Here is a 17,138-nt window from a genome sequence, read left to right on the forward strand (position 1 = left end):
AATCAGCGTTTTTTTTTTGAATATCTCTAAAATTATTTTTTAAGAAATCGACGTTTCGTATTCTGATATATGGTATTCAAGTTTTTTAAAAATTGCTAAAAAAGATATTTTAAAAAATAATTTAAAAACAAATCAAAAATCAATTTCTAAAATCTATAAAAAATATATTAGTCTTTAAGTTAGTTTTTCTTTAAATCCACTTTTAATAATCTCAAAATAATTTTTAAAAAATCCATGTTTATTGGTCAGAAAAATAATTTTAAAAGAATCAACGTTTAATGGTCTCAACAATTATTTTAAAAAAATTCGACGTTTATGGTCTCAATTATTTTAATTCACGTTCAATGGCAAAAAAAAAAAATAATTTGAAAAAATCCATGTTTGCTGGTCTCAAAATGATTAAAAAATCCACATTTAATTAATTATTATTCATTAACTATTTGTTCCAGATGTTTCGTGACAACCCAATAAACATTCTACTCCAACCAACCACCTTGCATATAAACCGAATATTTACCAAACATTTCAAATAAAAACAAAAATACACTTTCACTTTTACTTTATGTTTAAATTCATTAACTAAATTAATTAATACATAATAATTTGTATTTGCAAAATTGCGCTAATAACCTTGAACTTAAAGAAATGACAGAAGGAACAACAAACTAAAAATCAAGAAAAAAACACAAATCAGCAAATATAAATAAAAAAACAAAAACAATTCAGACAAAGAAACTATCTACAATGTTGTTTTATTTTAAAGATTTGAATACGTCAATTAAATATTGTTTATAGAGCATACATAATCACATAATCACAACAAGAAGATCAACAACACGATGGCTGTGCAAGTGCTTAGATACGATGTAATATGCCTCAGTAACTCGTTCTCTCACACGGTAGGTTCCGGTGTTTGGATGGGATTATTCGTGACGATTAACGACCCCCTACTAAACGAAATGCCGTTTCAACCACCTCTCTCTCTCTCTTCGTATGTCTTTCGTAGAGATGGTTCCGGTGTTTTTATTCGGTTATTTGTTTTGAATTTTTTTCAATGGTGAAGAAGAAATTGGGGGAAGGAGAATTAACCCACCACCCGAGAGAAATTGTGGAAGTTATCAATCATAGTGCTCAGTGCGTAATTTATAAAACGCTCTCTCTATGATTTTTTTAAATATCTCCCATCTTTTCAATGAAATTCGGGGTACACAGTGTTTGGTTTTGCTTCATGATCTATCTCATCGGTGCATTTTAAACTAAAAATTGCAGCAGATATTGTCAAACTTTTTATTTCAAATAATGGATTTCCGTTAGTAGGTAACAAAGTGCAAGATGGTTGTCTTCGCTAAAATAGAGAATTTCTTGAAAAAAATATTTTTGAATTATTATTTAGACATGGATTTTTATTGTGATTTGTTTTTATTTATTTATTTTTTTTTTTTTTGAATTATTATGGATTTAAAAAATATATTTTTTTAATTATTATTAGACATACACTTTTGTTGTGATCTTTAACAAAAAATATATTTTTGAATTATTATTGAGGCTTGGTTTTATAATTATTTTTGAATTATTATTTAAAAGTTGATTTAAAAAAAGAACTATTTTTGAAGTATTATTGAGGTGTGAATTAAAAAAAAATAAAAATTATTAAAAAAAATAATAATTTCAATTTTTTGAGTTAGTATTGAGACTTACATTTATTGAAAAATTAATATTTAATAATATTGAGATGTATTTTTTTAATTATTTTTAAATTAACATTGGGGCGTGGATATTTGTAAAAAATATCTTTGAATTATAATTGAGACGAGCATTAAAAAATGTAATATAATTGAGGTGTGCATTTTTTTAAAATTTTTTTAAATTTAAACAAATATAATTTTTTTTATTATTAATAACACATAGATGGTTTAAAATTATTTTTGAATTACATAAATATTTTTGAATTATTATTGAGACGTGGTTTTATTATTATTTTTGGTTTATAATATAATTTTATAATTATTTTGATTAAAAAAACTATTTTTGAAGTATTATTGAGGTGTGAATTAAAAAAATTTAATTATTATTAAGGCGTGAATTTAATTTTTTTATGAATTATTATCCAGATATGGAGATGTGGATTTTTATTTTTTTTTTTGCATTTTCAATACGTGGATTTTTAAACAAAAAATAATTTCAATACGTGGATTTAAAAGAAATAATTTCAATACGTGGATTTAAAAGAAATAATTTCAATACGTGGATTTAAAAGAAAACAATTTCAATACGTGGATTAAAAAATAATTTCAAGACGTGGATTTAAAAAAAAATAATTTCAAGACGTGGATTTAAAAAAAAATAATTTCAAGACGTGGATTTAAAAAAAAATTGCAAGACGTGGATTAAAAAATAATTGCAAGACGTGGATTTTAAAAAAATAATTTCAAGACGTGGATTTAAAAAAAATAATTTCAAGACGTGGATTTAAAAAAATTGCAAGACGTGGATTAAAAAATAATTTCAATACGTGGATTAAAAAAAAATATTTCGAGACCTGGATTTTAAAAAAAATAATTTCAATACGTGGATTAAAAAAATATTTCGAGACGTGGATTTTAAGAAAATAATTTCAATACGTGGTTTAAAAAAAAAAATATTTTTGGGGCGTTCAGTTTCAAAAAAAAAAAAAAAAAAACAAGAACAATATTGTCGAGGCGTGGATTATAAAATAATATTTTCTAGACGTTTAGGTTAAAAAATATATATTTTTGATGCGTGAATTTTTTAAAAAAAAAATATATTTTTGACTTGTTTAGATTTACAAATATATATGTTCGAGGCGTGAATTTTTTAAAAACTATTTTCGAGATAATTAAGTAAAAAAATATATATTTTCGAAGCGTAATTTTTTTTCAAAAAATATGTTTGAGGAGTGTATTTTAAAAAATATACATTTTCGAGGCGTGAATTTTTAAAAAAAAATTCGAGATGTTTAAGTTTAAGAAAATATTTTCGAGCCGTGAATTTTTTAAAAAATATTTTCGAGATGTTTAGTTTAAAACAAGGAGTGGACATAAAAAAAATCGGGACGTGGATATTAAAAAAAATATTTTTGGGCGTAGAGAAAAAAAATATTTTCAAGACTTGGAATTAAAAAAAATATGTTTTCGAGGCGTGAATTTCTAAAAAAAATATTTTCGACACGTAGATTAAAAAAATATATATTTTCCAGACGTGGATTTTGTAAAAAGAACTCGACACATGTATTAAAAAATAATATTTTCTAAAGTTGGATTTAAAAAAAATTCTTTTGAGACTCGGATTTTTTTTTAAAAATATGTTTGAGGCGTGGATTTAAAAAAGAATATTTTGGAGATGTACATTTTTAAAAAAATATTTTGGAGATGTAGATTAAAAAAAAAACTATTTTTGAGACGTGGAGTTAAAAAAAAAAACAATTTTTGAGACCTAAAAAATATTTTCGAAATGTTTAATTAAAAAAAACGTGAATTGTTTTAAAAAAATTTGAAAAGTTTAGTTAAAAAAAATAAATTTCAAGGCGTGAATTTAAAGAAAATACTTTGAAAAAATATTTTCGAGGTGTGGATTAACAAAAATATAGTGGAGACGAAGATTTAAAAAAAAAATATTTTTGAGATATGAGTTATTTAAAAAAACTATTTTTGAGACATGGATAATTAAAAAAAATATTTTTGAGAAGTGGATTATTTAAAAAAATATTCTTGAGACCTGGATTTAAAAAAAATTTTGTTGAAAGCCAGAATTTTTAAAATTAATTTTGAAACGTGTATTTTTTTCAAAAACTACTTCGTAGGTTTAAATCAAAAAAAAAAATTTTGAATTAAAAAATAATTTGAAGATTGTGGACATTTAAAAAAATTCGATAATTGGATATTTAACAAAAAAATATATATATATTTCGAGGCGTGGATTAAAAAAAATATTTTTGACGTGGATTTACAAAAATATTTTCGAGACATTTAGGTTTTTTATTTTTTAAATATATTTTCGAGGTGTGCATTTTTTAAAAAATATTTTCGAAACGTTTAGTTAAAAAAAAAAAAATATTTTTGAGGCGTGCATTTTTAAAAAATATTTTCGACACTTTCTTACAAAAAATATATTTTCGGGACGTGGATTTTGTAAAAAAAACTCGACACGTGGATTTAAGAAATAATATTTTCGTAAGGTGGATTTAAAAAAAATATTTTAGGGACTTGTATTTTTTAAAAAATACTTTCGAGGCGTGGTTTAAAAAAAAAAAATATTTTGGAGAAGTAGATTAAAAAAAATATATTTTTGAGATATGGGTTATTTAAAAAACCATTTTTGAGACATGGATCCTTTAAAAACAACTGTTTTTAAGACATGGATTATTAAAAAAATATTTTTGAGACCTGGATTTAAAAAAAATATTTTTGAAAGGCCGATTATTAAAAATTATTTTTGAAACGTGTACTTTTTCAAAAATTATATCGTGCATTAAATCAAAAAGTTTTTTTGAAACGTGGATTTAAACAGTTTTTAAGGTCACCAAACATTGAATTTTTATAAAACTATTTTGGAAACATTGATTAAAAAAAAAGAATTTTTGGACCATCAAACAAACTTTCATCTAAAAAAATAATTTTGGGACGTGGATTTAAACAAATTATATATATATTTAACAAAAAAACAAGACTTGTTGTAAAAATGCGACGTGCTTTTAAAAATGCGTTTTTTTACCGCGGATTTAAAAAAACATATTTTTGAGACCACCAAATGTGGATTAAAGAAAAATATATTTGAAACCACTAAACGTGGATTAACAAAATAGTTTAATTTTATTTTTAAAATGCTTGAAATCAAAACTTTATGTTTCAGAATTTTGAAATCCAAAAACTATTTTCGAAACAAAAATGTTAAAAATTATTTTTGAAATGGAAAAAAGACTTTTGAAATTGTATAACCCAAATGTGAATATTTTAAAAATTATGTTTCAAATCAAAAAATTATGTTTCAGAATTTTGAAATGATTTTTGAAATCCAAAAACTATTTTTGAAATACAAAAACAATTTGGGAATTTTGAATTCAAACAAGGTTTTTTTAAATTAGTTTTTAAATCCAAAAATTATTTTGAAATTTTCAAATCCAAGCGTGGATTCTTTAAAAGTTGCAAACGTGATTTTTTTTAAAGTTACAAATGTGAATTTTTTAAAAATGGTTTTTGAAATCTAAAAATTATGTTTGAAATGTTTAATGCCAAACGTGGATTTGTTAAAAATAATTTTTGAAATCCAACAAATATTTTTTTAATCTAAACGTGAATTTAAAAAATATATATTTCAGAGACAAACATTGATTTTTATAACATATTTCAGAGAATACCAAATGTAAAACCACCGAATGTGGAATTAAAAATAAAATATTTTTGAAAATTGGATTTAAAACAAAATTGAATACATAGTTGAATTTAAGAAAAAAATGAGACAAAAATGAGAAATAAAAAAATCTGACGACGATTTTTTAAAACATTTTGTTAAAAACGTGAATTAAAAAAAAAAACAATTGAGAAGGCGTTTCTTAAAAAACATTTTTTAAGATTTAATTTAAAAACTAAAATTGATACGTGTATTTTTCTTAAATATATATTTTGGAAAAGTATTTTTTTTTTTCAAAAAATAATTTATAGAATTTGTTTAAAAAAATGCTGGTTTGGAATTTTTAATTAATAACATTTGCACTTGGTACTTTTAAAAATAATTTCTAAACTTGGAATTATTAATTTTTTTGGATTTGGAATTCTTAACAAATATTTAAAAAATTATTTTTTTGGAAAAGTAATTTCTTTCAAAATTAATTTTGAGAATTAACTTTGAAATTTTTACTTAACAACATACGCCCTTGGTACTTTTAAAAAATATTTTCTAAATTTTGAATTATTAATTTTCGTCGGATTTGGAATTCTTAAAAAATATTAAAAAAAATATTTTTTTTTTTTTTGGAAAAGTAATTTTTTTCAAAAATTATTTTTGAGTATTAGTTTTAAAAAATAATTTTCTGGCTTGAAATTATTATTATTTTTTTTTTGGATTTGGAATTTTTAGCAAATATTTAAAAAAAGTATTTTTTTTGGAAATGTAATTTTTTCAAAAATTAATTTTGAAAATTAATTTTAAAAACTAATTTTCTGGCTTGGAATTTTTAATTAATAACATATGCCCTTGCTACTTTTAAAAAATAATTTCTAGATTTTGAATTATTAATTTTTGTCGGATTTGGAATTCTTAAAAAATATTAAAAAAAATATTTTTTTTGAAAAAGTACATTTTTTCAAAAATTGTTTTTGAGTATTAGTTTTAAAAAATTATTTTCTGGCTTGGAATTATTAATAAATAACATTAGCATTTGGTACTTTTTTGGATATGGATTTTTTTTAAATATATATTTTGGAAAAGTAATTTTTTTCAAAAATTAATTTTGAGAATTTGTTTTAGAAAAATGCTGGCTTGCAAATTTTTAATTAATAACATGTGCATTTGGTACTTTTAAAAATAATTTCTAAATTTGGAATTATTATTTTTTTTTTTTGGATTTGGAATTTACTTTTTAAAAAAAATATTTTTTTTTTGAAAAGTAAATTTTTTCTAAAATTATTTTTGAGAATTAGTTTTAAAAAATAATTTTCTGGCTAGAAATTTTTAATGAATAACATTTGCATTTGGTACTTTTAAAAAATTATTTCTAAATTTGAAATTATTAATTGTGTTTGGAATTCTTAAAATATATTTTTTATTTTTTGGATTTTTTGGAATTTAAATAAAAACATTTTTTGGATATGGATTTTTTTAAATTTATATTTTGGATAAGGAATTTTTTCAAAAATTAATTTTGAGAATTTGTTTTAAAAATATGCTGGCTTGGAATTTGTAATTAATAACATTTGCACTTGGTACTTTTAAAAATAATTTCTAAATTTGGAATTATTATTTTCTTTTTTTGGAAAAGTATTTTTTTCAAAAATTAATTTTGAGAATTAATTTAAAAAAAAAATTCTGGCTTGAAATTTTTAATTAATAACATATGCCCTTGGTACTTTTAAAAAATAATTTTTAAATTTTGAATTATTAATTTTTGTCGGATTTGGAATTCTTAAAAAATATTTTTTTTTCAAAAATTATTTTTGAGAATTAGTTTTAAAAAATAATTTTCTGGCTTGAAATTTTTAATAAATAACATTTGCATTTGGTACTTTTAAAAAATGATTTCTAAATTTGAAATTATTAATTGTGTTTGGAATTCTTAAAAAATATTTTTTATTTTTTTGATTTTTTAAAAATATTCTTCCGAAAATATCTTTCGAATTTTTAAAAAATAATTTTTGGATTAAGAATTAAAAAAAAATATTTTGGGATGTGGAATTTAAATAAAAACAATTTTTGGATATGGATTTTTTTAAAAATATATATTTTGGAAAAGTATTTTTTTTTCAAAAATAAATTTTAAGAAATTGTTTTAAAAAAATGCTGGTTGAAATTTTTAATAAATAACATTTGCATTTGGCACTTTTAAAAAATTATTTCTAAATTTGAAATTATTAACTGTTTTTGGAATTCTTACAAAATATTTTTTTTTTTTGGATTTTTTAAAAATATTCTTTCGAATTTTTAAAAAATAATTTTTGGATCAAGAATTAAAAAAAATATTTTGGGATGTAAAATTTAAATAAAATCAATTTTTGGATACGGAGTTTTTATTTTTTTTTATTTTAAATAGTTTTTGAATATGGAATATAAAAAAATATATATTTTGTTTTTTTTTTATTATTGTTTATTTATTTTGTATATTGAAGGAGATAAGTTTGTATTTGTCATTTTTAAAAGATAGTTGTTGGATTTAGCATTTGTTTAATTTAATGTTTAGAAATTAAAAAAAAATAAGTTTCAGGATATCAGTTCTTAAGAAAAAAACATGTCGAATTGGAATTTGAAAAAGTGATTTTTGTAAACATTTGTTCTTGAAAAAAACCTTTTTTTAAAAATCCACATTTGAAGGGTCAGCCCAATTTAAAATCCGTTTTTACATCATCCTTTTTCCTCTTACATGTAAGTGAAATCAAACTAAAAATAGATTTTTTCCTGACGCAATGACTCGCAAACCAAACACATGTTGTTGGTTTATAGGATTCCAAGAAAACAACCTGAAATAAATTTGGGTATAAAACTTTTCACTAACACTAACATGCTCGCCCACACATGCTTAAATAAGCTTTAAATGCTGCTTCCTTACTTTGATACTGTGGATATCAGTGGCACATAGTGTTATTATTTATACATGTTAGAGTTTCTGTACTTGACGTTCGTTACGGTGTTGGGAAAATTTCCAGGTATTATCCACACTCAAAGTAAGCAGTTCATGGATTCCTATTTCCATTGAATTCTGTGATTGTATATCTGTGTAGTTCTTCCGTTTTCTTTTTTTTCAAACGAATAGCTTTAGTAGATTTCCGATATTAAATTAACACGAAACTCCAACAACATCTGAAACAGAAAAATAGTCGGAAATATACAGGGGAAAAAATCTATTTTACACAACAATGGGCAAACGACAAGCTGTTTGTGGGTTTACATCTATTTCGGGTTTTATTAGATAATTTTTGGTTTTTTTTATGAGATTACAAAGGATAAGAAGTAGCAGAAGGGATATAAATACAATAATGTTGGATAAAGGAATGCAAACCACTGCGAGCCACTTGTGTAGAAGAAAATTTTAGAAATAAACAGATTTTCGATGAAGAAATTTAACAAGATTGAAAGCAATTTTCTAAATATTTCATAGTAAGGATATAATAACATAATATTTCACTAGATATGTAATACGATATAATATAGATTTTCCAGGAATTTCCCACAAGGATAGGATATTATGGGATACTTATTACAAATCAATGATTATTCGACGTTTCTATTCTAAGTTCAATGATATTAATAGCGTGATCGAACGGCATGTCAAAAATTGTAGGGCATTCTCTAAAACCTATGATGCCAAATATTCTTTACCAATTATTATATTGTTTTATTTATGTATGTGTGTGTTTCTATGTGTAATTTGTAAATTATCTTATAACATTGATAATTTATTTAGAATACCCACATCTAATACATTTTATGGTTGCACATCGTTCACACACCTGTATGCTTCTTGTACCTGTGTCTAGTAGTCTCGTTCTCGTGAGTGTTCTCACCTTATAGCATATCTATTAGTCCACATTTATGAATAAATTATACGAATATATTTTACGTTTCTACACATTTGTGTACCACAAAATGTCAACAGAAACAACAACAACGAACACCATGACAACATGTAAATTACATTTATCTTTGAAATTGTTGTTGTTATGTTAACATTCACAACAATTTCAGATCCTTGGCATGTGGAAGGAGATTAGATTGGAGCATCACACAAGTAAACGAGGAATTTTTTTAATATTTTTCAATGACCAGCAAACCATCAGTTGCGGATTAAAAATAATATATTTTTTAATATATTTGAAAAAAAAAAAAAATTAAAAAAATCGAATATTTTTTATTGTAATGTAAATACAATAAATATTAATTAAATAAAATATTAATTATATTAATATTTTGAAAAATTGTTTAAAATATATTTTCAAAAATAATTTTCTTTATAAAACTATTTTTAAATATTTTTTCAAAAAATATTTTTTAAATGTTTTTTAATATTATTGAAAAATTTTAAAATATTTTTCTTTATGAAAATATTTTTTTATACAAATTTTAAAAAAAATATTTTTAAAAATTGTTTCAAATATGTTTTCAAAAAATATTTTTCTTTCTGAAAATTAATTTAAAAAAATATTTTTTTATTAAAATATGTTAAAATATTTTTTATAAAAATATTATTAAATTGTTTTATACAAATATTTTTAAATGTTTTTTTTTTATAAATTATTTTATTACATCTTTTATCCGTTTTATTTTATTTTCCCATAACAAAAATATTCTTTTGATGGGATGATGACCAATGAAGAAAAAGTCTTTTATATGACCACGCTTAAAAATTTAAAAAATATTTTTAAATATTTATTATAAAAATTATTTTTTTTATATTTTTTTTATAAAAATATGTTATTATTATATTTTTATTTTATTTTGCCATGAAAAATATTCTTTAAAAAATCCACGTTTAAGAAATTTTTAAGTACATATTTTTTATATTATATTTTTATATATGTTTAATAAAAATATATTTAAAACAGCAATAAAAAAACAAAACCATTTTTAAATATTAGAAGGGTTGGCGTTTTTTATTTGGAATGACGACTTCCATTTTGCTTTTCAAAATAGCCAGGCTTAATAAAATATTAAAACAACGACTATAGGATTAAGCCTGACTATTTTGAAAAGCAAAATGGAAGTCGCCATTCCAAATAAAAAACGCCAACCGTCACAAGTGTGGTTTAAAACAACAAATTAGTTATGTGTTTTTGGTTGAGACTCAACGAATGCATAGCAGTGAGAATGATTTGGTTTTGTTTGTAAGTGCAGGTGCCAAAGAAATTCTCGATCAGAGTGTTTCTTTGGACAGGTATCTATTTGAGCGAGCAATTGACACTTGGGTATAAAAAGTTTCTTGTTGAAAAAAAAAGAAACAAGGGAACTGATGAGGATCTGTGGCGAGATAGGAAGCTATAGTCCTCCCTGCCTTACCCTTGGTAAACGTCGCCAATTTTTCTCACTAATAAATTAAAGTTGTTTTAATAAAATATTAAAACAATGACTACGGGATTAAGCCTCACTATTTTTAAATATTTTTTTAAAAACCTTTTTTATTATATTATTTAGTATTTTTAATTAATTTTCCTATGAAAAATATTCTTTAAAGAATGTTCAAAAATTTGTTGTAAAAATATTTTATTTTTATATTATTTATTATTTTTATATATTTTTTTTAAATATTTTTAAATATTGTTCATAAAAATATATTTAAATATTTTTTATATTATATTTATATTATTTGTTATTCGTATTTTCTAATTAAAAAATTGCGTTTAAAATTTTTTGAATATTTTTTATAAAAATATTTTAAAATTCTTTCTACAAAAATAGTTTTTATATTATATTTATATTATTTGTTATTTGTATCTACCCAAGAAAAAGTGTAATTTAAAAATTTACGTTTAAAAACTCTTCAAATATTTTTTTTTTAAAGTATTTTTAAATAATTTTATAAAAATATGTTTAAATATTTTCTATACAAAATATTTTTAAATATTTTTTTATAAAAAATATTTTTTAACTATTTTGTTATAAAGATTTTATTATTATATTATTTATTATTTTATTTTCCCATTGAAAATATTAATTAAAAAATCCTGTCTTGACAAAAAGTTAAAAAATATTTTTTAATGTTTGTTATAAAAATATTTTTTTAAATATTTTCTAAAAATATGTTATTTTATTTAAAAAATCCACGTTTAAAAAATATTTAAATATTTTTTATAAAAATATTTTTTTATTATATTTTTATGTATGGGGATTTCTGAGTGAAATCGGACACTTTTTTAAGATGAGGTTTTTAATTTCCTTTATTTTTTGCTGTGGTGACTCTGCTCATTAGCATAACATTTTAAAAATTGATTTTAAATATTAAATCGCGAAAATAGCATCAAAGCCCACTGTGCAATTGTGCAATTTTTTATTTAATAGCTAATAAAACAACAAAACATACAAAAAATACTTTTTCAAATTGGACCAATATTAAAGAAGTTATGAGTATTTCTTTGCATGTAGTTTTACAGAATTTGACTTTTTCAAGGCGCGATATCTCTGGAACCGTTAGTCAAAAAAATCTGAAAATATACTAAAATGTTTTGTTGATAAGCAGTTTCAACACATCAAAAAATAAAGGAAATCAAAAACCTCATCTTGAAAAAGTGTCCGATTTCACTCAGAAATCCCCATATGTTTTATATAAAAAAAAAAAACAATTTAAATGCTGTTTACAAAACTATTTTTTGAAATTCTTTTTATAAAAATCATGTTTTGTTATTATATTAATTATTAGTTTTGATTAATTTTCTTATGAAAAATATTCTTTGGAAAATCCACGTTTAAAGGCTGTTTAAATATTTTTTGTGAAAATAAATGCTCTTTACAAAAATATTTTTAACTACATTTTATATTATTATATTATTTCTTATTTTTAATTAATTTTCTTATGAAAAATATTCTTTAGAATATCCACGTTTAAAGAATGTTTAAATATTTTTTTGTAGAAATATGTTATTAACTATTATTTTAATTTTATTTTTTATCAAAATTTATTCCATAAAAATATTTTTAAATACTTTTTATAAAAATATTTTGTAATATTTTCTTAAAATATATTTTTTACATTTTTTATACCCTCCACCATAGTATGGAGGGTATATTAAGTTTGTCATTCCGTTTGTAACACATCGAACTAATCATTTGCGACCCTATAAAGTATATATATTCTTGATCAGGATAAAATTCTAAGACGATCTAGCCATGTCCGTCTGTCCGTCTGTTGTAATCACTCTAGCGTCCGCAATAATTGAGATAGAGTGCTGAAATTTTGCACCCGAGGGTATTTTTTCCATAGGCAGGTCAAGTTCGAAGATGGGCTATATCGGTCCACTCTTTGGTATAGCCCCCATATAACGGTACCTCCGGATTCGAGGTATTTTGACGTTCTTCGCCACATTTGCAGACCGAATTAGCTATAATTTGGCACTTAGGGTTCCTAGTGATCAACAAACTTATATCCCAAAGTATATGGGCATAGGTCCATGTTTTGGTATAGTCCCCATATAACGGTACCTCCCGAGTTTCGGTATTTTGAGAATTTTAGCCACAATTTTTAACCGAACTACCTGCAGTTTGACATTTTAGGTTCTCAGTGGTCATGAAACATTTCTACCAAACATCGTCAACATAGGTCCATGTTTTGGTATAGCCCCCATATAACAGTACCTCCCGATTTTCGGTATTTTGAGAATTTTGGCCACAATTTGTAACCGAACTATCTGCAATTTGACATTTGAGGTTCTCAGTGGTCATGAAACATCTCTACCAAACATCGTCAACATAGGTCCATGTTTTGGTATGGCCCCCTTATAACCGTACCTCCCGATTTTCGGTATTTTGAGAATTTTGGCCACAATTTGTAACCGAACTATCTGCAATTTGACATTTGGGGTTCTCAGTGGTCATGAAACATCTCTACCAAACATCGTCAACATAGGTCCATGTTTTGGTATGGCCACCTTATAACCGTACCTCCCGATTTTCGGTATTTTGAGCATTTTAGTTACAATTTTTAACCGAACTAGCTGTAATTTGACATTTGAGGTTCTTAGTGGTCATGAAACATCTCCACGAAACATCGTCAATATAGGTCCATGTTTTGGTATAGCCCCCATATATCGGTACCTCCCGATTTTCGGTATTTTGGGAATTTTAACTACAATTTTTAACCGAACTAGCTGTAATTTGCCATTTGAGGTTCTCAGTGGTCATAAAACATTTCCAATGAAACATCGTCAACATAGGTCCATGTTTTGGTATAGCCCCCATATAGCGGTATCTCCCGATTTTCGGTATTTTGAGAATTTTAGCTGCAATTTTTAATCGAACTATATGTAATGATCGGTATTTTGAGAATTTTAGCTACAATTTTGTCTATTCAAAAATAATCGTCAATATAGGTAGGTCCATGTTTTGGTATATCCCCCCATATAACTTTAGCTCCCGATTTTCGGGAATTTTCTGTGGTCACGAAATTTCTTCACTACAAATCGTCAACATGGGTCCATTTGTGAGGGTCTACATTGTTTTGATGAAACTACCCTCAATTTGACTCTTGAAGCTCCCTGCAGCTATAAAACTTTTCCGCCAAAAAATGTAAAGATAGGTTGACTCTTTGATTTAGCACCGTAGGTGGTACCTTTCACCTAGCTGAACACATTTTTTAGATTAGATAACACTGTGCAACAAAATGGAGGTGAAAGTCTGGGGCACGAAAAATTCCTCTTGGGGAAGAAAGGCCTTGGTGAGTATATTATGAACCCCGAAGGACAGATCCGCCGTGAGTCGAACTTCCGCGTTATGGCGTGATGAAATTTTTGTTAGAGACCCTGTGGGCCGTCAGGAATTAGCGTTATATATTTGTTCACTGTTGCTAAAGTGCTCTACAAAAACAACAAACAAAGATATAATGCTAATTAATGATGACTTACAGGGTCTCTTGCAAAAACTTCATCACGCCATAACGCGGAAGTTCGACTCACGGCGCATCTGTCCTTCGGGGTTTTTAATAAACTCACAATTGTCGAAAAGTTGTTACACCTAAAATTGTGAAAGGACCCCAATTATTCCATTTTAATTAATACTTTTTTATGGTGGAGGCTATTAAAAGTTCGGCACGGCCGAACTTAACGACTTTTTACTTGTTTTATTTTGATTTTTGGTTCGCTTTTGGGTCATAGAAAATAAATAGATGTTTGGTTTTTGTTTTTTATTATTCTTTTACTTCTCCAATATTTCGATTGTCATCGACAATCATCTTCAGGGATATTTTCTTAGCGAAGATCACCTGTGCTGGTTAAATGTCACCATCAAACTAATTTTTTACATTTATTTATATTATTTGTACTTACGCATTAAAAATAGCCTTTAAAAATTTTTAAATATTTTTATAAACATATTTTTAAATATTTTCTATAAAAATATTTTTGTATATTTTATTTATATTATTTATTATATGTATATTCCCAAGAAAGTTTACGTTTAAAAACTTTTTTAAATATTTTTTATAAAACTATTTTTAAATATTTTCTATAAAAAATATTTTTTATAAAAAATATTTTTACACTTTTTTATAAATATTTTATTGTTATGTTATCTATTATTTTAGCTTCCCATGAAAAAAAAATTAATTAAAAAATCCACGTTTTAAAAATTTTAAAATATTTTTTATATTATATTTATACAATTTATTATATATTTATATTATTTATTATTTGTATCTTCCCAATTTGAAAAGTTAACTTTTTAAATATTTTTTTATAAAAAATATTTTTCATATATTGTTATACATATTTTATTATTATATTATTTTTTATTTTATTTCTCCATGAAAATATAAATTAAAAAACCCCATTTTAAATTGTTTTTAAATATTTTCTATAAAAATATTTGTTATGTTATATTTATAGGATTTATTATTTGTATTTTCCCATGAAAAAATATTCCTTAAAAAATTACGGTAAAAATATTTTTAAATACTTTTTATAAAAATACTTTTAAGTATTTTAAATAAATATTTAAATATTTTTTTATATATTATATTTAAATTATTTGTTATATTCCTTTTTCCAAGAAAAAGAGTCCTTTAAAAATTTACGTTTAAAAAATTTTTTAATATTTTTTATAAAAATATTTTTTGATACTTTTTAAAAATAGTGTTTTCCGATGAGAAATATTCTTTAGAAAGTTTAATAAATGTTATTATTATTATTATTATATTTAAACGTTTAATAAATGCTTAAATATTTTTTTGTAAAAATATTTTATTATTTTTTTTATTGAAAAATATTCTAAAAAAATCCACGTTTTAAAAATTGTTAACTATTTTTTTTTAAATATTTTATTTATTTTTGTAGCGTAGTATCACATAGTACTTGTTTAGTTTTCCTTTGAATTTATTGAAACACAGTAATTATTTATATTGAAATTGTGTCATTGTTAACATTGTCAAATACTTTATTTTACCCCAATATCGATATGCATATTTTTTATACACTCATTTTATAAAAATGTTATATATTTTTATAAAAATATTTTATTATTATATTATTTTCCCATAAAAATATTATTTAAAAAATCCAAATTTAAAATTTTTTTAAATATTTGTTATAAAAATATTTTTAAATATTTCTTACAATAATATTTTGTACAAAAATATTTTTAAATATTTTTTTAAAATAATATTTTTTAATATTTTTTTTACAAAAATATTTTTAAATATTTTTTATAAACATTTTTTATTATTACATTATTTTTATTTTGTTTTCCCATAAAAAATATTCTGGTGGTCAAGTGGCCCCTCCAAAAATATTCTTTAAAAAATCCACGTTTGGTGGTCTAGTGGCCCCTCCAAAAATATTCTTTAAAAAGTCCACGTTTGGTGGTCTAGTGGCCCCTCCAAAAATATTCTTTAAAAAATCCACGTTTGGTGGTCTAGTGGCCCTTCCAAAAATATTCTTTAAAAAATCCACGTTTGGTGGTCTAGTGGCCCCTCGAAAAATATTCTTTAAAAAATCCACGTTTGTTAGTCTTGTGGCCCCTCGAAAAATATTCTTTAAAAAATCCACGTTTGTTAGTCTTGAGGCCCCTCGAAAAATATTCTTTAAAAAATCCACGTTTGGTGGTTTAGTGGCCCCTCCAAAAATGTTCTTTATAAAATCCACGTTTGGTGGTATAGAGGCCCCTCCAAAAATATTCTTTAAAAAATCCACGTTTGTTAGTCTTGCGGCCCCTCCAAAAATATTTTTAAAAAATCCACGTTTGCTAGTCTGGTGGCCCCTCCAAAAATATTCTTTAAAAATCCACGTTTTTTATTCTAGTGGCCCCTCCAAAAATATTCTTTAAAAAATACACGTTTGTTAGTCTTGTGGCCCCTCCAAAAATATTCTTTAAAAAATCCGCGTTTGCTGGGGTGATTACTCCTCGTCCCATCATCTGATGACGCTCTTTTTTCTTTCATTTCACCCAACATAAATAATTTAATGTGTGATAAATGTGATCCCAATTTTCCCCAATAACAACAACATTGCATCCTACTAGAGCAGCATAGTTCTGGTTGTGTGTTTGCTTGGTTTGTAATGCTGTTGGTGAGTCAACCACCACCCTCCTCATTATCCTCTTATGTTTGACAACATGTTTAGCTAATTATAATTTTCATTTCACTTGAAACAGTCGTCGGTTAGACAGGCAGCTTGGCGAAGGCAGGGTAAAGAGACGGCAAAGCGCAACAAAAATACCATAAATAAAAATGAAATTATGTTTATTATGGGTTTTTGTGTGTTTCGTAAATTATTTTA

The 17,138-nt window shown here is 23.7% G+C and overlaps 1 protein-coding gene across 4 annotated transcripts in view; it reads right to left on the minus strand.

Moving 5' to 3' along the window:
* Positions 1-17,138, minus strand: part of msi (RNA-binding protein musashi) — a 576,326-nt gene that overhangs the window by 258,283 nt on the left and 300,905 nt on the right. The window lies entirely within an intron of this gene.

The sequence above is a fragment of the Musca autumnalis genome, unplaced genomic scaffold (assembly GCF_047663935.1).
Source record: "Musca autumnalis isolate F117 unplaced genomic scaffold, ASM4766393v1 scaffold_1, whole genome shotgun sequence".
Taxonomy (NCBI): Eukaryota; Metazoa; Arthropoda; class Insecta; order Diptera; family Muscidae; genus Musca; species Musca autumnalis.